A 22,858-nucleotide genomic window follows, 5' to 3' on the forward strand; every position below is an offset into this window, starting at 1 on the left:
TTCCCTGTTCCAAGTAGATATTTGATCAAATTTATTGAACTGAATTGCACATCTTGCCATGGTGGGAGTTCAAGCTTTTGTGTGGGCTATTTGGCTGGGAGGGTAAGCTCAATACTTGTCCAGTCTGGTCTTCACAGACATGTTTTTCTAGCATTAGTTGCCTCCCCAACTGAGATCTACTAACTGAGATTGGCTAATTCAACACAGACCTGAGATCTTTGTGGTCTGTATAGCTCAGCCATCTGTTTGATAAACTTTTACCGATGATTCCATTCTATATTTAACAGCATCCTTCAGATCACAGATCCTCAATGCTCACAACCTCCACTCGTCTCGGAGTATGTACAATTACTATCAGCATTCATCTGATTTCCCAGGAAATAGAAAGTTTCTTTTGTGATTATTGCTCTTTTGTGTAGCTGCCTCATTCCTAAATACTAATTCTTTAAAGAGCCATCAGCATGACTGCTATTTACAATCAGCCTTTCTCACATGCTTCAGGTGCAGTTAGTTCTTGACGATCTTTCATTGTTCTGACACCAGACTGCCCTTCACATTAAACCTACATTTAAATCACAACCTGAAATTTAAAATCACCGAGCTTCTGTAATTTTGTGCGAAATGTGTGCAAATTGTATTTTATTGTAGCGCTTCAGTTTGGAAAATCAACTTTATTCTGCACTGGTTTTCCATTAGCCAATTCAGTTCTCAACTTTTCTCGCACTTTGTGACTAATCCTGAAAACAATTCAATTCCACAGAGTGGGCAACACTATTTTTACTTTTATTGGCCAGTCTGAAGAAAGCTGCACACGGCACCCCTATTCCAATGGTGCCTATTGGAACCAATTAAATTCCTGACGCTGGGATTAAAGTGTTATTTTCTAGGGCTGTGACTCCCAGAAGAAGCATGAAGTGGATCTCCAAGTGCAATTTGACAAAGACCCATCACTGAAGCTATCGATATTAGCTGCTGAAGTAAGAATGGCAATTAGCCATTGACCAGGCCTCCTGATGTAGAACATGATTTACTTATCATTACAAAGTGCTTGTACAGTAGCAGAGGTCAAAATGCTAAGAGACAGAAAGTGGATTGTGTCACCCCAGTAGTGTTAGTTGGTATGATAGAATCTGAAATGGAGGGTTTCCACACACTTACTTGCTACAGTGATGCATGTCACATTAATTACTGTAGAATGGCAGTAAACTGAAAAGAACAGAAGTATTCATTAATCAACTAGGAATGCTCAGTTTATAGATTGCAGTCAAGGAATGACAACAACATTACAGAATATCATTGATCCTTTAGGATATATGTGAAAACTAAGACCTGATTAAATTAACTCCATGTGAACTGTGAACACTGATTTTTTTTCAAAAATTGTACCTGTGCTTCATTGAAGGATATGGTGTAATCAGCATCAATAATACATTAGGCCTTTGAAATGTGTAGAGCAGTGGTCCCAGCAGTTACAATGGAATTAGACTGATTCACTGCTAACTCCTGGATTTGGGTCAGGGAGAGGTGAGTCAATTTGAATATTCTTTTGCATCTCGGAGGTGCATCTTGGGCAGTAGCCTGCTAGAAATTGTAGTCTTAGTGGTCAGGGAGGTACCAAGTTCCCATCAAATACGACACAGAAATTTTTCCAAACAGCCTCCTTTGTACTCAGTAGGAAGCCAGTGATGGTATGTGGAATACGCCCTACTTGTTACTATGCAATAACTACCATTGGCTTTTAGTACTCACAAACTATCCGGTACATTTCATACATAAATGTTCTATCACAATAGCCTGTGAGATGAATTTGTGAAACTGCACATGTTGGTTGTTGCAACAAGTAGTAATAGGGAACCTGATGAGACATATTTTCAGTGTTAGAGGGAAGAGCTTTGAGGAAGGTTTTGATAACATTGAAAAGGGTCATCACAGGGGAGACAATATATAGTGGTATATAATATACTTGGCAGGATAAACTAAACCTGGAACAGTGCTTTCAGATATGTCTTAACAGGGGCAAATTGATGCGTTGCGATTTATTTCTTTACACAGCTAGAATGTTTGAAGCCAGGACTCACTTAGGAAACAGGGAGATGCCGTAATGGGAAGAATGGAACATTGGGTTATTGTTCTGGGGAAGGATGAGTTTCAGTGGTCAGAAATGGCCTTCTTCATTACACATCCTAACTGAAATTTGTTCATAATTCACATAAGGACCATGATTTGTCAAGAAACCTAACACTGTACCTTGAAACAGAAACATAAAAGTAAAGTGGACCTGAAACACAGAGGCCTGAATTTTACGCTCCCCCACCAGCAGTTTTGTAGGCAGAGGGTGAACCTGCTCCGACCTTTCTGCAATTTTCCACTGGTGTGGGTGAAGCCTCGGATAGGCCACCCGCCCTTGGTCCAGGTGAGGCCCTTAAGCAGCCAATTATTGATCATTTAAGAGCCATTTCCACCCAGCCTCAATTTTCAGGCTGGCAGGAGGAATTCCCAGATATGGGGGAAGCCTGAAAATAGTCGGGTTCAGGCTTCAGGTGGAAAGGAGGTGGCACCTCCATCAGAAGCCCCCCGATTAACATCGGGCCCCCCCGATTAACATCAGGCCCTCCCGATTAACATCGGGCCCCCTCGATTAACATCGGGCCACACCCTCCTCCCTTTAAGGTCTGGTAACCGCTGAACCACCCTCCCCCACCTGGCCTCTTCCCTGACACCCTAATCCCCCACTGTCCACCCCCCAGGTCCTCCCCACCCTGAGACCCCCAAAACTTACCTGGTTCTGGACTCCTGGAACTTGGACTCTGGAAACTGACTGCAATCCCAGTCCTGTCCACTGCAGCCTCTGGCGCTGCAGGGACTAGAGAGCTGCCGGCCAATCTGATTGGCCTGTGGGGTCTCTAAGGCAGAACTTCCTGCTGAGTGAGGGGCATTTGGAGCGTGAAATGACTGTGGGGCAGACAGTGTCAGCAGGGATGTGTTCCCTGCCGACTCTTCAGATGGCGGAATGGGAGACGCTGCCATCCTAAAAGTCTTGGCCAAAGTGTACTGACTTGGAATAAATTGAATCTTACAGAATATCCATTCTTTCACATAGAATATAAAAAAAGCAGAAACAGATGATTTGACCCAACTAATCTGTGCTGGTGTTTTCACTGCATATAGGTCTCCTCCCATTCCACCTATCTCATCTCAGCCTTCCAGTGTATCTCTCTCCCTTTTCTTTCATGTACTAATTCTCTTCTTTGACATTTATGGATCATATCATTCCTTCGGTGTTAGAAAGTATGCTATTAAAAGCATATATAGTTGATTGCTTCAACTTCAAAAAAACAATGCAAAATAGCCCAATTATTGCTAACCAGCTGTAGTGAGTGAACTGATTATGCACTCACATCCATGTGATATAGAATCATGCACTATAGTCAAGTGGTGTGTTACAGTTCACTCAGGGAATCCAAGTGGTTGTGGCAACATGCACTTTTGCACCTTTACATGCATGTTGTAGCCTGGAGCTAGGGATAGTGATGGTAAGAGACTCCAATTTTCTTTCCATCATATGGCTGATCAGGAATCTCTCCTGCTCTTACCACCTGTCATTGACATGTATTGGTGGATTTGCAGGTTAACACTCAACCTGTTTGGCTGTGTTATGAGTGCATCTTCCTTGGCCATCAAGTCCTGGGATGGGATTCAAATTCCCCTAGATTTGGGGAAGGTTCCATCTGATTGGGAAATAGTGAATGTAACTCCTTTATGCAAAAAGGGAGGGAGACAGAAAGCAAGAAACTACAGGCTAGTCAGCTTAACATATGTCATAGGCAAAATGTTAGAAACTATTATTAAAGATATTATAGCAAGGCACTTGGATAAGTTCAAGGTAAACAGGCAGAGTCAACATGGCTTTGTGAAAGGAAAGTCATGTTTCACCAATTTATTGGAGTTCTTTGAGGAAGTAACATTTGCTGTAGATAAGGGGGAATCGGTGGGCGGAGCTTCATAGATTCTTAATAGGCAAGGAGGTTAAAGGTTAACTGGGGTGTGTGGGAATGTGGAGTTGAGGTTATAATCAGACCAGCCATGATCTTATTGAATGGAGGAGCAGGCTCGAGGAGTCAACTTGTCTCCTCCTCCTAATTTGTATGTTCATATGTATATTATTTGCCGCTTGTCAGCCTAAGCCTGAATGTTGTCCATGTCTTGCTGCATGCAGGCATGGACTGCTTCAGTGTCTGAGGAGTTGTGAATGGTACTGAACATTGTGCAATCAACAGTGCACATCCGCACTTCTGACCTTATGGTGGAGGGAAGGTGATTGATGAAGCAGCTGAAGATGGTTGGGCCGAGGACACTACCCTGTGGAACTCTTGTAATAATATCTTGGGACTGAGATGATTGGCATCCAACAACCTAAACCTTCTCCCTTTGTGCTATGTGTGTGTGAGAGAATTTCCCCCACTGATTCCCATTGAAATTAACCATTGTACGAGCCCAATCTGCAGCCTGCCCCAAGATTTCGATTGCTGTGGATTGTCCTCTAATGGTCCTTGACTGTGGCACTCTGGTTATCCTGCTCGGCAGACGGCCAGCCTGTCAATTTAGCCATTTGCTGGGGGAGTCAAGGGCGGAAATGGAAGAAACAAATTAGACTGAGGTCCTGTTGTTAAATTTGGCAGGTCCTCACCTTGCTGTGTTAACCCAATAACACCACATTCTCCCACAACTTCCCTGCTTATGCACGCTTCCAACTTCCCTGTAAATAGTGGGACTAATATCTCAGGACTAAAGTGGTGAAACTGTGGAGCAGGCAGTAACCTATTTATAACCCACTTTCTGGGGCTCCTCGTGCAATACTAGCAAATGATATGCTGTGGTTTGTTCTGCATATTACTCTCTTCCGATCTGACATGTGATACATACAGTTGCACTGGAGTTAACTGACAGCCTTTCAGTGAACATAAAGGATGCATTAAAATATCACTTTCAGAATGTTCCGCTTCACTGTAACATGTAAAAAAAAAATCCCCTTCACTTAGGACACAGCTTCCTTTAAGCTTTCTTTAATCAATCAACATGTATACATCAAAATTATACAATTCTTCCCCACAAGGAATTGCCATTGATTTTGTGAGGGAAGAAATGAAAGCGAGCAACGTTCCTACTTGTAGGTCGGAAATATCCACCAACCGGTGCAAATTGGTTAAAATTTGGTATAGAAAACAGTGATTAACACACTTTTTGATTAACGGAAACAGGATGTGGTGTATCTGAAAAATTGCGGTGTAGAGTTTGGCTGTTTGCACTGCCTGTTGTCACTGCGATTTTATAATAGAAGCCGCATTATTAATGCTGCCAGTTACTCTAACACTTCCACCACTCTCACCATTCTTGCTTGTGTCAGTCATGTGATCTACTGCTTGAGTGGATTTGCTGTACAGGTGGGTGAACCTGCTGTCAAGTTTAGGTTGCTTTGGGACTGCAGTTCACATTAAAAACAGCAGTTTAGAACCTGGACTGCTCATAGGAGATATATTAGTAATAATTAAATATAGTTGTCTCAGTGCTGCAAGACTTCTCCATGAATTACCGAAGATTCAGAACAGCCACAACACCACAACATGGTTACAATCACATAGATAAAAGCAAAAAACTGCGGATGCTGGAAATCCAAATAAAAACAAAAACAAAAATACCTGGAACAACTCAGCAGGTCTGATTTTTTTCACCAGAAATGGAGACAGAGAGGTCAAGGAAGGGAAGGGAAGTGTCAGAGCTGGACCATGTGAAAATGATGGAGGGGTGGAGTGCAGGGCAGATGCTGTCAGACCTGCTGAGTTTTTCCAGGTATTTTTGTTTTTGTTAAGGTTACAACCAATCTGTTCCAGAAAGCCACTTGGGAATTGGACATAAGCTACATCAGTGCATCAAGTCTATACCTCCACTATCTCCCAATAAACTACTATGACAGTCACACAGTTTCCAGTCGGCTTTACCTCTGGTTTTACTGCCTAAAGTCAAATAAGTGATTGTTTAAATTGCTGCCACACTCTTACTAATAAAACTTGCCTTATTGCTAGTTATTTCTGCCAGTGATTGCAGTTCTTTGTGATTGTGGAATGGTAGGTATTTTAAAACAGATAGATCTAGTGGGGAATGTGATGGTACAGAATGTCTGGTGTAGCATTATTTAAACGTGCATTTCAAATCTACATGAGAAAGACGATTTGATCATGAACTTTTATGGGGAGGATTTGAACCAACATCAGTTTTCTGTTAGATTCCTAGTTGCAACAGGTTGAGACCACAATTGTAACCTCATGGCCTGATACCACCATCTGACTTCCCAGCTGGACTAGAGGAAATGAACTCAGAAGTGAGATTTATAAGAAAGACACAGTCCAAATTCCAGAATAGAAAATATGTACGCACATGTTTTTTTTTTTCAAACACACTGATACTCATGATTTGAAGAGTAAAGTCAGTTTTCTCAGCTGCCCCTATACAACACAGCAACTTACAAATTGCAAACAACAAAATGACTGGAAACAAGATTTAAAAGTAAACAGCAGTCAAATGGAATGGTTTTCATTTTTCTGTGTGAGTGTTTAACACAAATATTGAAAATCTCTTGGGAACTATATTCTAACTTTTCTGAAGATAGTGTTAGCTATCCAAACGAAACAGTGAACTCATTGCAGAAACATTCAGCGAGCTACAGCAATGAAAATAATTTGCTTCTAAGTCAACCTAACACTGGAAAAAAGCTGCATTCTTATAACATAGCCTAGTGGCCCACAGTGTGCCAGCCCACAGCTGACAAGAAAGCTCTTGACCTCATAGACCCTCTACCATTCCCTCAAGGGATTTCAAACCCAGTCAGAAAACCTAAAGTCTGTTTTTCTGCACTTTCTGGTTTCCTCTATGCTGGTAAAAGCAGATATATATTTACTGTCATGCAGACTTCTCTGTGGTTAGATTGAATCAGCCAGTACAATATATAAAATGTGTGCTGCTTTAAATCAGATCCCACACAGAGTATTCATGAGGAATGGCAATATTCTCTTTGGTTTAATAAAGTGACCAATTTTGATTTACCTGACAAATCTATACACAAAACTTTAGCTGGCATTGGGTTTCCCATGGATGTGGGGAAGGGGCATGAAAATGACCAGCCTTCTCAATGCTCTCAGTGTGAGACTGGATCTTGTTTACCTCTAACTGGCAGGCTGATCGCATTGGGAACATGGTTTCTCAAGGGCTTTCAGATGCCTATTTAAAACACGAATGCGAGTTATACTGCTGCAAAGTGGTAATTCTGAGAAATGATCAGGAGCAAGTTCCCAATTCCTGACTCCTTCCTGGAGGTTCTGGTGGAAGATCTGAGGGCAAGAAGGGATGTTCTCTTTTCAAAACATGGTGATGAAATTCTGAAAACCAATGCTCAATAGCACTGGAGAGAGATAGCTAACTTGTCAGTTCAAGGAGCATCACTTTCAGAATTCAATACAAGAAATGGCCTGCCCAGGGTGGTAATGTTGAGTACAGGCTTTAATTTTTCCATCTCTCTCCCGGACACCTGACAATAGTTTCTCTGGATGCAAAGTACTGAGTGGCCTTCCTTACCTTCACTCAAGCATCCTTTTCAGATGAGGCATTCCTCTTGCTGCACCTTCTCTATGTGCAAATCTCTTTGAGTAACAAGATTAGCAAAGTGCAGGACACTGCCAAACTGCATGAAACTCTCAGTGAATCGTCCAGACTTGAGCCTCTGACTGATCCAGGCACCTAAGCCATTGTTTGAGGAGGGCAATTGTGTGCTTGATGATCATCCAGTTGTTCCTCAGTTGTGCAGGATAGGGGCCACAGAGGGTTGGCATCAGTCATGAATGGAAGGGATAACTCTTACCCCTGAGCAGCCATATTTTGATGTCCTTTGAGAGGTGGAACAGTGGAGAAATGGCTCCATGGAGCAGGAAGAAGGTATTGGGACAGCTACCTAAAAATCCGGCTTGGATCTATGGCAGTGATCACTGATCAGCTGCACAGTCATGGAATTCAATCCTTCCTTATTAACAAATGGTTGGTTTTCTGGTGCTTTGATGGCCACATGTATAAGTCCATGGGCAGAATTTTCTGTGCCTGTTGGTGTTGGGCATGTTCGGTGGCTTGAGCAGACAGTATAGCAAGAAGACCAAAAATCGGTTTCATGATGTTGTGAAACCAGTTTACAGTCATCCGCTCTGCCTGACAATGGCGTGCTGTGTTCCCCGCCATTGGACATTGGGAACTTCGTTAGAATGCATCTGCGTATCATTATAATCCCAGCTCGCCGGAATCATCCCCCCCACACACTGCATTGTCCAAGCACATCGGTGTGATTGCACGCTGACATGTTTCACAACTGCACATAAGCAATGTGCACCTGCTGAGCTGCACTTCACTCGGGACTTTGAAGTTAGTTTGTCAACCTGGCTTCAGGCAGCGCTCACAGTCTCAGCTCCAGGGTTCACAGACAGCACCACATCACTGTTAGGGGGCTCATGGGCAGGTCTGTACCCACCAGACCAGCTGTGGGGCTTTTCAATGGCTGCAGGGCTAGGACTTGCCTGGGGGAGGGGGAGAAGTGGCCTCAAGCAAAGGAAGAGGCTGCAGGATGAGGGCTGTACTGGGGAAGGGGGGTATCCCAGGGTGTGTGTGTGGGCACATGTTGACCTGTTTGAGTGGCCTCAAGATGGTGAGGGCTGAGGGGGCAGTCTCCAGAGGGAGATGAGGCCAAATGGTGGTGAGGGTGTGTGTGAGAGAGTGAGTGGTGATGCCCCTTGAGCTGGCAGTGAGTGAGATGCCAGTGAATGTGTGATGATCTTGTGAGTGTGTGAGTTTAGAGTGATGAGATGGTTGCCATACCCTGGCTGCACAGTGAGATCATTCATCCTCTATCTGCATTGGATGGTCAACCTCTTCTGTGCAGCGTTGGCACTGACCACCACTGCCATCGCTTACCGAGCTGGAGTGGTGATGTAGCTGCCCCTCCTGCAGCCAGAGCCGGGGGTAGAGGACATCATGGCCGGGCCTTCATGGAGCCCAAAAGGTGCTCGAGAGATGTATCACTTAACTGGGGTGGCGGGGGGCTGGGTTTTCTTGCCTTTCGGGGCCATGTCTTATTTGCAGCAGGTCCTGGGCTGGAAGCGCTGAGAGGTGTGTGCACAGCTGTGCTTTAAATATGGCGCCCGGCGTGAGAAAGAGTGAGGTGATGGCATGGCGGGCAAATGAGAGCCTGCTCGCCAACGAAGCAGCGTGTTTCCCAGGAATGCATGATTAAGGAGGCGGGATTGGGATGACACGGCATTGTGGCTGATGGGTAAAGGATCCTTCCTCCTGCCTGCTATCACACATGGTGCAAATGACTTCCTGCATATGAGTCAAGTCAGTGATGCTGCAAATCCCACAGCTCGGAACATGGGACCTGGCAGGAGGAGGCCATTCACCCCTTCAAACCTGCTCCACTATTTGGTTAGATCATGGCTGAACTGGTTGTGGTCTCAACTCCACCTCCTGTCTGTCCCCTATAACCCTTGATTCCCTTCTTCATCAAAAATCTATCTAACTCACCCTTGAATAAATCAAATGACCCAGCCTTCACTGCTTTCTGTGGGGGTGGTGGGGGGTGTTGGTGGGGGAAGGGGAGGGGGAGAATTGCACAGACTAACGGCCCACTGAGAGAAAGAAATTCTCCTCATCTCCACCGGGGAGACCTTATTTTTAAACTGTGTCCCCAAGTCATTGTTTCCTCCACAAGGGGAAACATCCTCCTGGTTTGCACCCTATCAATTCCCCTCAGGATCTCATGTTTCAATAAGATTACCTCACATTCTTCTAAACTCCAACCTGTTCAACCTTTCTTCATAAGATAAGCCCTTCACCCCAGGAATGACTCGAGTGAGCCTTTCCCTCATCTACTTCAAATGCAATTATGTTCTTTTTGAAATAAGGAGACCAAAACTGTACATAGTATTCCCGATGTGCTCTCACTAACGCCCTGCACAGCTGCAGTAAAACATCCCTATTTTTAAATTCCACCCCCCCTTGCACAATCAATGCCAACATTTTATTTGCCTTCCTAATCACTTGCTGTACCTGCACACTAACTTTATGTGATTCATGTGCCAGGACACCCAGAACCCTCTGTTCCACCAAGTTCTACCATCTCTCTCCATTTAAACAGTGTAATATTTCTCCATTCTTCCTGCCAAAGTGGACAAAATCATATTTGCCCACAGTATACTCCATGTGCCAAATTTTTGCCCACTCAATTAAACTGCCTGTACCCCTTGTAGGCTCTTTACCTCCTCTTGCCAATTTGCTTTCCTAACTATCTTGGTGTCAAATTTAATTCCCATACATCCAGGCCCTTCATCCATGATGTAGATTGTAAATAGTTGAGGCCCAGCACTGATCCCTGTGGCTCTCCACTGGTTACAGCTCGCTAACCTGAAAAAGACCTGGGGCAATGAGCACCATGCTACAAGGCTGTAACAAAAACAGAATTACCTGGAAAAACTCAGCAGGTCTGGTAGCATCGACGGAGAAGAAAAGAGTTGACGTTTCGAGTCCTCGTGACCCTTCAACAGAACTAGGTGAATCCAAGGAAGGGGTGAAATATGATTTCCAGCATCTGCAGTTTTTTTGTTTTTATATTTATGCTACAAGGCTGTGCCTGGCATCCATGTCCTAGTGCCAGTCTAGGGAGAGGGAGGGCCTGTCTGTGCTGTGTCAGTCGTGCACAGCTTGGTGTGCAGGGTGTGGTCAGTTCCTCACATATTTCGGTCCTGTGAGATTGATGGCTTGGTATTGGGCTGCAGATGGCAGAGTCACAGTCAGGGGAGGCATCTTCAGCCTGTGAATGGGCAACTGGTAACTAAGAGGGGGGTACTCGGTGTCATGGTGGGGGGGGGTGCTTTTGGTAGCTCACTGTGCATAGGGCCTCAAGATGGGAGGGGTCAGATCAACATGGGGCATTGGGACATCAACAGAAAATGGTTCAGCGGAGAGGACAGGAATATCTACAAAAATAACAGTGGGCTTCAGTGTTGAAAGGGGAGACAGGAGCATGGTCGGAAGGAGGGAAACTTGCACATGATGCTGTTCCAGGATGGTAGAAGGGATTTGGAAAGTCACATTGGAGGGGGGGTTGTGCAGGGGGTTGGGTGTTGGGAGCTGGTCTCACAATAGAAGTGGAGCAGCACCATTGGTGGTCATCACCGATGTCCTGGTGTCCGCTGGAGGGCCGAGGCCGGGAGGGCTCTGGCCTGTTTTGGGTCTCCTGATGTGCAGCAGATGCACCTCCCTCAGCCTGAGCAGCTGGAGCTGCTGGGGTCACAGGCAGAGTGGGTTTGAAGCGGCTGGACAGCCCAAGAGAGTCCTGAGTGGATCACCTCGGAGTGTCCGGTGATGGTCCTCCTCACTGTGGGTGTCTGCAGGTCCCTCCCTGACTCCTTGAGAAGGGGCTCCTGGAGGGAGACCAAGGTGCCCTGTCCCTCTGTCACCTAGTCAGAGATGGATCCCATTCATGGCTATTGCGATGGTATGCAGGTCCTCATGATTATCTGGCAGAAACTGAGCACCCTGCTGGACCAAGGTCTCCATGGTGGTCTCCATGTCAGACAGAACGGTGATGGACTCTTCCATCCTCCATTCTAATCTGCTAATGGCCTCTGACAACACTGCCTCCTGTACCCCTACCTGCCTGTCTGTCTTTGGAGTTCCAACATCTCTGGGAGGGCCGATTCCAGAGGCTTGTCTTTGGACTTGGACTCAGCAGAAGCCTGGCCTCCAGCAGTCCCTCGAGTGTCAGTGACCTTGGCTGTCACTGCCTCTGCCTGCTGTGGACCCGAATCTGTGCTGTGCCCACCAGAGAGTGACACTGAGCCTGCTGTAAAACTAGGTTCCACTGAGATGTGCGTCTCTGTGCTGGTGGAGGGTGCAGGTGAATGCAACGACAGCTCTACATCCAGTGGGTGGCCCTCAGGATCCTCACCTGAGGTGGGCTGGGGCCTGGGGGCTGGGGGCCTGGGGCCTGGGGGCTGGGGGCCTGGGGCCTGGGGCCTGGGGGCCTGGGGCCTGGGGCCTGGGGGCTGGGGGCCTGGGGCCTGGGGCCTGGGGCCTGGGGCCTGGGGCCTGGGGGCCTGGGGGCCTGGGGCCTGGGGCCTGGGAGCTGGGGCCTGGGGCCTGGGGCCTGGGGGCCTGGGGCCTGGGGCCCGGGGGGCTGGGGGCTGGGGCCTGGGGGCCTGGGGGGCTGGGGGCTGGGGGCCTGGGGGGCTGGGGGCCTGGGGGCCTGGGGGCCTGGGGGGCTGGGGGCCTGGGGCCTGGGGCCTGGGGCCTGGGGCCTGGGGCCTGGGGCCTGGGAGCTGGGGCCTGGGGGCTGGGGCCTGGGGGCCTGGGGGCTGGGGGCTGGGGCCTGGGGCCTGGGGGCTGGGGGCTGGGGGCTGGGGCCCGGGGGGCTGGGGGCTGGGGCCCGGGGGCCTGGGGGGCTGGGGGCTGGGGGCCTGGGGGGCTGGGGGGCTGGGGGCTGGGGGCCTGGGGGCTGGGGCCTGGGGGCCTGGGGGCTGGGGGCTGGGGGCTGGGGCCTGGGGGCTGGGGGCCTGGGGGCCTGGGGGCTGGGGGCCTGGGGGCCTGGGGGGCTGGGGGCTGGGGGCTGGGGGCTGGGGGCTGGGGCCCGGGGGGCTGGGGGCTGGGGCCTGGGGGCCTGGGGCCTGGGGGCTGGGGCCTGGGGGCCTGGGGGCCTGGGGGCTGGGGGCCTGGGGGCCTGGGGCCTGGGGGGCTGGGGGCTGGGGGCTGGGGGCTGGGGGCTGGCTGGTTGTGTGTTTCCTCCTTTTCTTGTTAGTTGCTGTAATAGAGAGAAGAGATCATTAGTGACTGGCTAGATAGTCACCAAATTAAAAAGCACTCAGTGGGCGAAGACTAGTGGATGGTCCTCACTGGCTTGTTTGGAGATGCCAATCTAGTCTTGGACACAAGAATGGTCCCGGTTCTCACCGGCCAGCTCTGCTGTCTGATCCAAAAGGGGGGTGAGTGGCCTAAGCTCGGGCATCGCCTCTCCCGTCTGGATCTCTCCCTGTTGTCGTGGGTGATCTTTTCCTGCATAAGGACAGATGGAGAGACTGTGAGCAGGACACAGGCCAACACAGGTGATAAGCTTGCCTGCCTTCTGTGTGTGTTGAGCGGACGTGTGTAAGGGCTGGTGACGTGACCTGTGCAGGATGTGACGAGAGATGAAGATGGAAAAGTGTGTGTGAGAGAATCAGTGATGGTGTCCCTTGTGCTGGTTGTGTGTGAGATCCCCGTGGACTGTAACCCTGCAAATGCCTGATGGCTTTATGAGAGTCTGAGTTGAGATTGAGAAGAAGGTTGCCTTCCCTGGCAGAGCAGATGAGATCATTTATCCCCTTCCTGCACTGGATAGCAGTCCTCACCCTGAGGGGCGTAGGTGCTGACTGCACTGGCAACCTCCTCCCAAGCTTTGGTAGTGAGGTTGTTGGACTTCTGGCTCCCATCAGGAGGGTAAAGTATCTCCTGCCAGTCCTCGACTTCCTGGAGGAGTGCCACCAGTACCTTGTCGCTGAACCTGGGAGCACTGCATTAATTTGTCTCTTCCAGGGCCATTACTCACCACAAGAAGCCCTGGACTGCAGAGAGTGAATGTCTGCCTGGGCGCCAGTAAAATATGGCCCCCGAAAACAAGAGCCAATGAGATTGCAGCAGGGTGGACGAGTCCAATCCTGGCCCACCAGGAGATACGACCTGCTCCTTGTTCACGCAGACACAGGGTGGAATCGTCCCAGATTTCCACTGAGTGCAGAGGCGGGTTGGGACAACGGCGTTTAAGCTGCCGGCTGCAATGGCAGCTTCCCACACCATATTGTCCCAAACCCGCCTCATTAATTATGCATTCCTGGGAAACACGCTGTTTTCATGTCAGGTGGGCTCTCATTCGCCTGGGCACCATCACGTCACCACTTCATCACGCTGGGCGCCATATTTAAAGTCTAGCCGCGCGCGCGCCTCTCGGCTCTTCCAGCCCAGGACTGCCACATGGAAGACACGGCTGTGAGAGGCAAAAAGACTGCAGCCCCCGGGTTTAATGACGTGTCCATCGAGTGCCTTTTGGACGCAGTGGAGGCTCGCTCTGATGTCCTCTATCCACCGCTCTGGCCACAGGATGGGCAGCAACATCACCAATCCGGCTTGGGAGGTGGGGACACTGGTGGTCAGTGCCAACAGCCTGCAAAGCAGGACAGACACCCAGGGCCGCAAGAGGATGAATGATCTCTTCCGTTCCGCCAGGGTAAGTCACTCTTCTCATCACTCTCAACTCACACACTCACAAACCCATCACACACCCACAGGGCCCTCACTGTCAGTACAAGGGGCATCACCATTTACTCTCTCACACTCACCGTCATTGTCCTCATCCTGTCCACGGGACCACTCACCACCCACACAGGCCAGGCACATTTATCATCTGGCCTGACAGGCATCCTGCTTACACTCTCTCCATCTGTATCCATGCAGGACAAGCTGGCACACAACAAGAGGGTGAGGTCGCAGTTTGGCTGAGGAATGCCTGAAATCAAGGTCCTCATGGACTTTAAAAACAGCCATGTGCTGATGATGAGGTTGGTGCTGCTCAACCAAGTGAGGGTCCAGCAGTGCAACATCCATCAGACAGCCATGCTGTGAGTGATGTGTCCTGTTTCACAGGCCCCTGCCATGCACTGATTATCTCTCCTTGCTTTCACAGACACATCTGGGAAACAGCCAATGGCTTCACTGGCTGGGCCAGCATTAGTTGCCCATCCCTAACTACCCTTGAGAAGGTGGTGGTGAACCGCTGCAGTCCATGTGGTGTAGGTACACCCACAGTGCTGTTAGGGAGGGAGTTCCAAGATTTTGACCCAGTGACAGTCAAGGAACGACGATATATTTCCAAGTCAGGATGGTGAGTGACTTGAAGGGGTGTGGGGCAGCTTATCTCACTCCAGCTTCCCCTTCTCCTCAAGGAGTCAGCCAGGGGCCCTCGGGCACCCATGGGGAGGAGGATCAGCAGGTCCACACCCCGGGGCCATCCACCCTGATGACTCTGAGTGTCCTGTTCATCCGAATCCCCTCTTCCTGTGTCCGCACTTGCTCCAGCTCCACAGCTTGAGGAGGGTGCCGCTGCCTCAAAGTAGGACCCCGAAAGCAGGCCAGGGCCCTCCAGGTATTGTAATCACTTGTACTTAATGTTCACTATTGTCAATAAACTCCCAAGAATGTCTCTCTGCCTATGGCTCCTTGTTCTGATGAGCAGTGTTCGTGTCACTCAGATGTGAAACCTTTCTGCAAAAGATAAAGGCAGGTGTCTCAGTCCAGGGCCTCTTCCCTCTGCTCTTTGCAAACTTCAGACCACAGTGATGGTCTGGCCTCACACTCAGTGGACACATTACTGATGCCTGCACCTCGATGGTGCTGGTCATTGCTGCCAGAATGTCATGGTCAGGGGTCACAGAGTTCCCTCATTCTCTCTGTGTGCTCTCAGCACCTTTAAGGTGGAGCTGGCCCCATCTCTTCAGCATCTGTGACCAGTGACACTGTGCTCCTGAAGGGCTCAGGTGCTGAAGGTGGACAAGGGATCAGGTGCATTTAAAGTTTCATGGCTGCGTCTTCATGATATGACCCTGATCACAGAGCACTTGCGAGCTGTCCTCGGCCAGACAGGAGTCAGATCTATGGAGTGTCCTCACTGCATGTCATCATCATCCTCTTGCAATCGAGTGACTATTAAGGCCTCCACTGCATCTCCATGACAGGAGCATTCTCACAGAGGGTATGTGTGCTGCCATCAGCCAGACTGTGGTCAAACATTTATAGATGCAATGTGAAGATCTGCGGTGTCTCCTCACTGCATGACATCAAATTCCTCCACAACCTGGCAGCTATGAGGGCCTCCTGTGCACACCTGTCTCGTCTGGCCAACGCGAGGGCCTCATCATTGTCATCACTGCCCTTGAGGACCTCCTCACTCTCATCCCCAACGACACCCTCCTCATCAGAGGAGACCTTCAGCTCCTCCATCTCCTCCTCCACCAGCTCCTCTCCCTGTTCAGCGCCAGGTTGTAAAGGGCGCAGCAGACGATGACGATGTGTGACACCCTCTGTGGACTGTATTGCAGGGCTCCACCAGACCGGTCCAGGCACCGGAACCTCATTTTCACCATCCTGATGGTCTGTCCCACCAAGCTGTGAGCTGCTGCATGAACCTCATTACAGCGTCTCTCTGCTGCAGTCTGAGGCCACCACACGGTGTCATCAGCCACGGCCTCTGTGGGTGGCCCATGTCCCCGAGGAGCCATCCCTGCAGCCTCTGTGGACCCTAGAAGATGTCAGGGATCTGTGACCGATTGAGAATGTAGGAGTCGTGCACACTCCCTGGAAACCGTGCGCAGACCTACAGGATGTGTTTGTGGTGGTCACACACCAGCTGCACATTCAGCGAATGGATCCCTTGCGATTGACATGCTTGACCACTTGTTGCGATGGAGACCTGAGTGCCACATGAGTGCAGTCAATGGCACCCTGTACCTGTGGGAAACCCAAGATCTGGGCAAATCCAACTGTCCTTGTATTCTGGCTCTCCTGGTCCTGGGCAAAATGCACAGTTGTGTTGCCCTCACAAAGATGGCGTCCATGACCTCATGGATGCATCTGTGGGTGGAGGTTGTGATATCCCACAGAGGCTACCTGTGGAGCCCTGAAAGGAACCACTGGTGTAGAAATTAAGGGCTGCAGTCACTTTCACAGCCACTGGCAGTGGATGTCCTCCATGTCCCCAAATCCTGCAGCAGGTGGCAGATATGACCAACCAGTTCCATAGACATGCACAGTCTTTGCTGACACTGGTTCTGTCATCTGCAGGAATGAAAGGTGGTGTCCATAGATCCTGGGTCTAGCTCGGCACTGACCAGTGACGTCTCACTGGGGCTCTTCATCAGTGTGTACAGGAGCCCCAGCTGCCCCTTCTTCCTGAGGGTGTTTCTCCTGCCTCTGTGTAACCAGGTCCCTCTTCACTGTCTGTACCCAATAAGGCTTACAGCTAGTTCACCAGGCTCCATGCTCCTGCTGTACTACTATTCCTGCAGGATGAAAGAGAGAGATGTGTGGGTTAGCATGGGTGTTCTAAGAGCCTCTCTTGGTTAAGTCTGAAGGCCCCTTAATGCATCCCGGAGAGAGCTGGACACCACTTGGATGGCCAGAGTTTAGTGCGCTGCATGGCTGCCTGAAACCCCACCCACCTCCCCCCCCACTCCACCCGACCGACTGGCAGCAGCTTCACCCTTTGGACTGCAGGCTGTGCTCTCAGCTCAGGCACAGGCATTCTCCTAACCCACACTGTTAGCTTGAATCATGGGGGAGACTGGTCCACACAGGGATGATGACATTGCAAGGGGCTGTGAGTGCCTCCACCAGCGACTGCTCCATGGCCGGCTTTAGCAAGGAGATTGTACAACGTGCCCAGATTGTACAATTGTTCTGCAGTTCACTAAAATGCTCGTTAGTTTGCAGTCTGTGCTCAGGGAGTGAAAAGCTCTGGAACACTCGGTGGCTCTTTCATGCCTCTGTGTTGTTTGAGTGGACAGATAAACTAGAGACCCGACTCCACACATGTGTCTGAACTGTCTCAGCTGCAGCGGAATGGTCACTTTATACAAGGTTTCCATAATGTGTGACTGCTCCCCTCCCCCAAGCTCACACGTGCTTGTGCATTACCTTCAACGGCAGGTCAGCCCTTGCCCCCGCCCCCCCCATTCAATGTGCGTCAACCTCAGGGCTGCCCCTCCCCCCCCTCCAACGTGCCTCAACATTGAAGTCCAAGAGGCGGCTCTTGTGAGTGCTGCACAGTGTTACTGTACGCTGGCCTCTGAGTTCACCTCAAAGTGCCGTCTGCCAAATGCACGCCTTATACACGCTGTTATGAAACATGTTGGCGTGCAATCACACTGAGGTGGGCGGACCAGTGCAGGGGATGATTCTGGTGGGCTGGCCTCATAATGATGTGCAGAAGTATTACATTGAGGTTCCTGACATCCAATGACCAAAAACTCAGCCCACCATCGACGGGTGGTCACAAACTGCTTTCACAACGTTGTGAAACCAATTTCTGGCCTTCTCGCCATATTGTCCGCTCATTCCACCAACCACACCCAATGCCAGCGGGCATGGAAAATTCCACCCACAATGAGGAGAAAAGTGGTCAATAGGGCGTGGAAACCTGCCACACTAGCCGGACAGAATCAACGCCACCTTTTCCACCTGCCACTGCACTTAGTCTCCGGAGTGGAAAATTCCATCCAAAATGTCTCCCATTTAGTCCAAGGGGAGGGGAGTTTTTTTTCTGGCAGAGCGGAGTCTGTGGAATTCTCTTTCCCAGAGAGTGGTGGAGGCAGGGTCGTTGAATATTTTTAAGGCAGAGATTGATAGATTCTTGACTAACAAGGGTGCTAAAGAGTATCGGGGATAGGCAGAAATGTGGACTTGAAGCTCCATTCAGATTGGTCATGATCTTATCAAATGGCAGAGCAGGTTTGAGGGACCGAATGGCCTACTCCTGTTCCTAATTTGTATGATCTTATGTGGCACCTTATCAAATGCCTTTTGGAAATCCAAGTACACCACATCTATAGTTTCTCCTTTATCCATTGATGTTGTTGCATGCCCCATTTCTTCCTACATACTCTAACTACAATGTAACTCCTATTACTGGGAATATAAGCTACATACACAAGTGACCTTTTAGCTCTAGATAAAAACAAAAAAACTGCGGATGCTGGAAATCCAAAACAAAAACAGAATTACCTGGAAAAACTCAGCAGGTCTGGCAGCATCGGTGGAGAAGAAAAGAGTTGACGTTTCGAGTCCTCATGACCCTTCGACACAGAACTTTCTGTCGAAGGATCATGAGGACTCGAAACGTCAACTCTTTTCTTCTCCGCCGATGCTGCCAGACCTGCTGAGTTTTTCCAGGTAATTCTGTTTTTGTTTTTGACCTTATAGCTCTCCCATTTCTTATCTTTACCCAAACTGATTCTACATCTTTCTCTTTCGAGCTAAGGCCATCTCTCATACTGTACCTAATGACATCCTTAGTTAACAGAGATACCCCACCACATTTTCCTACCTTCCTGTCTTTTCAAAATGTCAGGTCCCCAGCCTTGGTCACCTTGCAACCATGGCCTGAATTTTACCATTGGTAGGTGCATAGGATCAGCGAGCTGTGGAGCGGGCAAGAAACGGTTTGCCCACCGGGATTAGCCCCCGACTGCGGTTTCACACTGGCAGGCCAGTTAGTGCTGCCAGGGTGGGGGGGGCAGGGAGAGGGCGGGCAATGACCTGACCATGGGCGCGGGTGAGCGCTATGAGAGAGCTCCCTGAAGACAGACCAGTACCTCAGGGAGCTGCAGATATTCAAATGATGAAATAAATGTTTAAAAAGCTGCAAAAAAAATGTCCATGCATCACAATCAAACACTTGAAAGCATACCTCATAAAATCCACAGATATCTATTTTGATTTTATTTCATAACGGAGACTTCATCCCACCCTCGGATGAAGTTTGATGAAAAATGTAAAGGCCGCCTGGCCGATTCACCTCTCTGCCAACCGCGAGGTTGGATGGTCCACAGAAAACCGGGGACAATTGGGCTATTAATGGGCTTAATTATCCTCTTAATTGTTGGCAGCATGTTTCTGTCTTTTGCGCGTACCCGCCTAGTGAAATATCACACGAGTGCGCGATGACATCAGGATGCTCGCCCGATGTCATCTTGCACGATTTTATGTTCGATTGAGTTGGGCGAGTATCCACCTGTGGGACATTACGCTCTGGCCCATGTCTCTGTGATGGCTATCAGGTCAGACATATTTGTTCCTATCTGTGCTAATTATTTATCCATTTTGTTAAGAACACTGAATACATTCAGATATAGAGCCTTTAACTCTGCCTATTTACAACTTTTCCAATCTTTGGCATTATCTGCTGACGTTCTCTTAAGTTTGTACTCTCGTCCCTTCCTGCCTCACTCTGTTTACCTTTACTCGTATCACTACACTGCTCTGTTACCTCATTGTTTCCCTTTGATAAACCACATCTCCTCTCACATGATCCCTTCTCCACACTATTTAGTCTAAAGTCCTCGATATAAACGCTAGTTATTTGACTCGCCAGGGCACAGGGCCCAGTAGGTTCAGATGGAGACCATCCCACAGCTCTCACTTTCCCCAGTGCTGGTGCCAGTACCTCATGAATTGAAACCCATTTCTTCCATATGAGCCTTTGAGCCATACATTCGACCCTCTAATCTGTTTATTCTACACCAATTTAGTTGTGGCTCACCTCTCTCTCCGCGCTGTGTTAAAATGAACTCTCACCTTTCTGCACTGTTTTAATATGCAATCTTGTTTCTCTCCACACTGATTTAAAATGAACTCCCGCGTCTCTCTCCACGCTGATTTAAAATGAACTCTCGCCTCTCTCTCTTGCCGCTGTTTTAAAATGAACTCTCGCCTCTCTCTCCGCGCTGTTTTAAAATGAACTCTCACCTTTCTCTCTGCGCTGTTTTAAAATGAACTCTTGCCTTGCTCTCCACGCTGTTTTAAAATGAACTCTCGCCTCTCTCTCCGCGCTGTTTTAAAATGAACTCTCGCCTTTCTCTCTGCGCTGTTTTAAAATGAACTCTCGCCTCTCTCTCCACGCTGTTTTAAAATGAACTCTCACGTTTTTCTCCGCGCTGTTTTAAACTGAACTCTCACCTCTTCTCCACGCTGTTTTAAACTGAACTCTCGCCTCTCTCTGCGCTGTTTTAAAATTAACTCTCGCCTCTCTCTCCGCTCTGATTTAAAATGAACTCTCACCTCTTTCTCTGTGCTGTTTTAAACTGAATTTTTGCCCCTCTCTCCACACTGATTTCAAATGAACTCTCATTTCTCTCTCCGTACTGATTTAAACTGAACTCTCGCCTCTCTCTCTTTATTGCTTTGAAGTGGACATTCACCTCTCTCTCCACGCTGATTTAAAATGAACTCTCGCCTCTCTCTCCGCGCTGATTTAAAATGAACTGTAGTGATTGTAAGTAAGACCTGTCATACTGCAATGGGGATCATGTGACTGTACAGATGCATCAGCCCTAAGCGCAGGTAATCTTAGGGCTGGAGCTTTCTAGCCTAGGTCTTGGTATGAGCATGGAGCTTCATCAGGAGCTCGGTAAATAAAGTTTACTGTTTCTTAGAAGAAACCTGTCCGGCACACCAAATTTATTACAATTAGTGACGAGGATAAATAGCCCCAAGCTTCACCTCCCCTTGCGCAGGTGAATATTTTGATTTCTAAGGGAAGAAAGAACAGTATACTCACCAGTCATGCCACTCAACAGAATTGATTCATAGCACCCGTCCATCGGAGATTGTAGTCAGTACATAGAGCGCCCAGGTTTCTACATTGTGGTGGCAGAGGAGAAACAGAATGCAATTCTACGACATGTCTGCAGAAGCAAAACATAGAACCTAATCCATAGTCTGACAGCCCCAATCGTGCCAAATTCCAGATCCTTTAATGAGCTAATAGACCTCATGAAGGCACATTTTCAGCCTGAACCATCAGTGATTCAAGCTTACCTCAAGAATAAGGGCCCCAGGTGAGTCAATCAGAATGTACATTTAATTCTTTTTTAAAAAATTCTTTCATAGGATGTGGGCGTCACTGTCTAGGCCAGCATTTATTGCCCATCCCTAACTGCCCTTGATAAGAGGGCATTTAAGGGTCAACCACATTGCTGTGGAGTTACATGTCGGCTAGATTTCCTTTCCTGAAGAACATTGGTGAACCCGATGGGTTTTTACAACAATCAGCAATGGATTCATGATTATCATCAGACTTTTAATTCCAGATTTTTATTGAATTTAAATTTCACCATCTGCCATGGTGGGATTCGAACCCAGGTCCCCAGAGCATTATCCTGGGTCTGTAGAATACTAGTTCGGTGACAATGCCACTGCCTCCCCAAAGTTAAAACAGTTAACAGAGCATTATGTCTTCAGAGATACTCTAAACGTTGAGAGATCGTTTGGTTTGTGGTGTACACAATGGTGCCATCCAGCAGCGTTTACTTGCAGAAGTTAATATTGATCTGAAGCGCACCGTGGAGATAGCGCTAGCAATGGAGAGTGTGGAGAGGGACTTGCAGGCTTTGCATAGAGTGCAACATGGTGTGTTTTTCAGTTAAGGTGAGAACCGACCTTCAGGTGTGGCGCAAAAACCATGGGGATAACTGCAAAGCGGAACACGGTTAGATTTCAGGGGTTGTTGTCTGTGACATCAGACCCCTTTCATACCGAGCAGACATGGAAGGCAGGATTGTTCGTAAACATGTGGATCAGCTGAGAAACAGGGAGACGCTGCTACAGTCAGTGTCACCACCAAGGAATGTTATTGAACCTGTAAGCACCGAAGTACCTGATCGACCTGTTCTAGACATAACTGATGTCTCCGTTGAATCAAGTAGTAGTGATGGGCCAAAAGAGGTACCCAATATTGCAGTTCCTGTCAGCGTCGATCCTGTAGGAGAGCCTCAGGCTATAGTGTTATGCTGCTCTACCCTAAACAGAAAATCCCCTCAATGATATGATTTATAATTGCTGGGCCTATGTATATAAGTGTATAATCTGAATTCATGACAAATTGCCAGTGTGATTGTTTCTAAGAATTGTGATATTGTTTTATATTCATCTGTATAAAGTAATTTGTGTAAGGAATGTAAGACAAGAAATT

Source organism: Carcharodon carcharias, chromosome 5 (genome assembly GCF_017639515.1).
Source record: "Carcharodon carcharias isolate sCarCar2 chromosome 5, sCarCar2.pri, whole genome shotgun sequence".
Lineage (NCBI taxonomy): Eukaryota > Metazoa > Chordata > Chondrichthyes > Lamniformes > Lamnidae > Carcharodon > Carcharodon carcharias.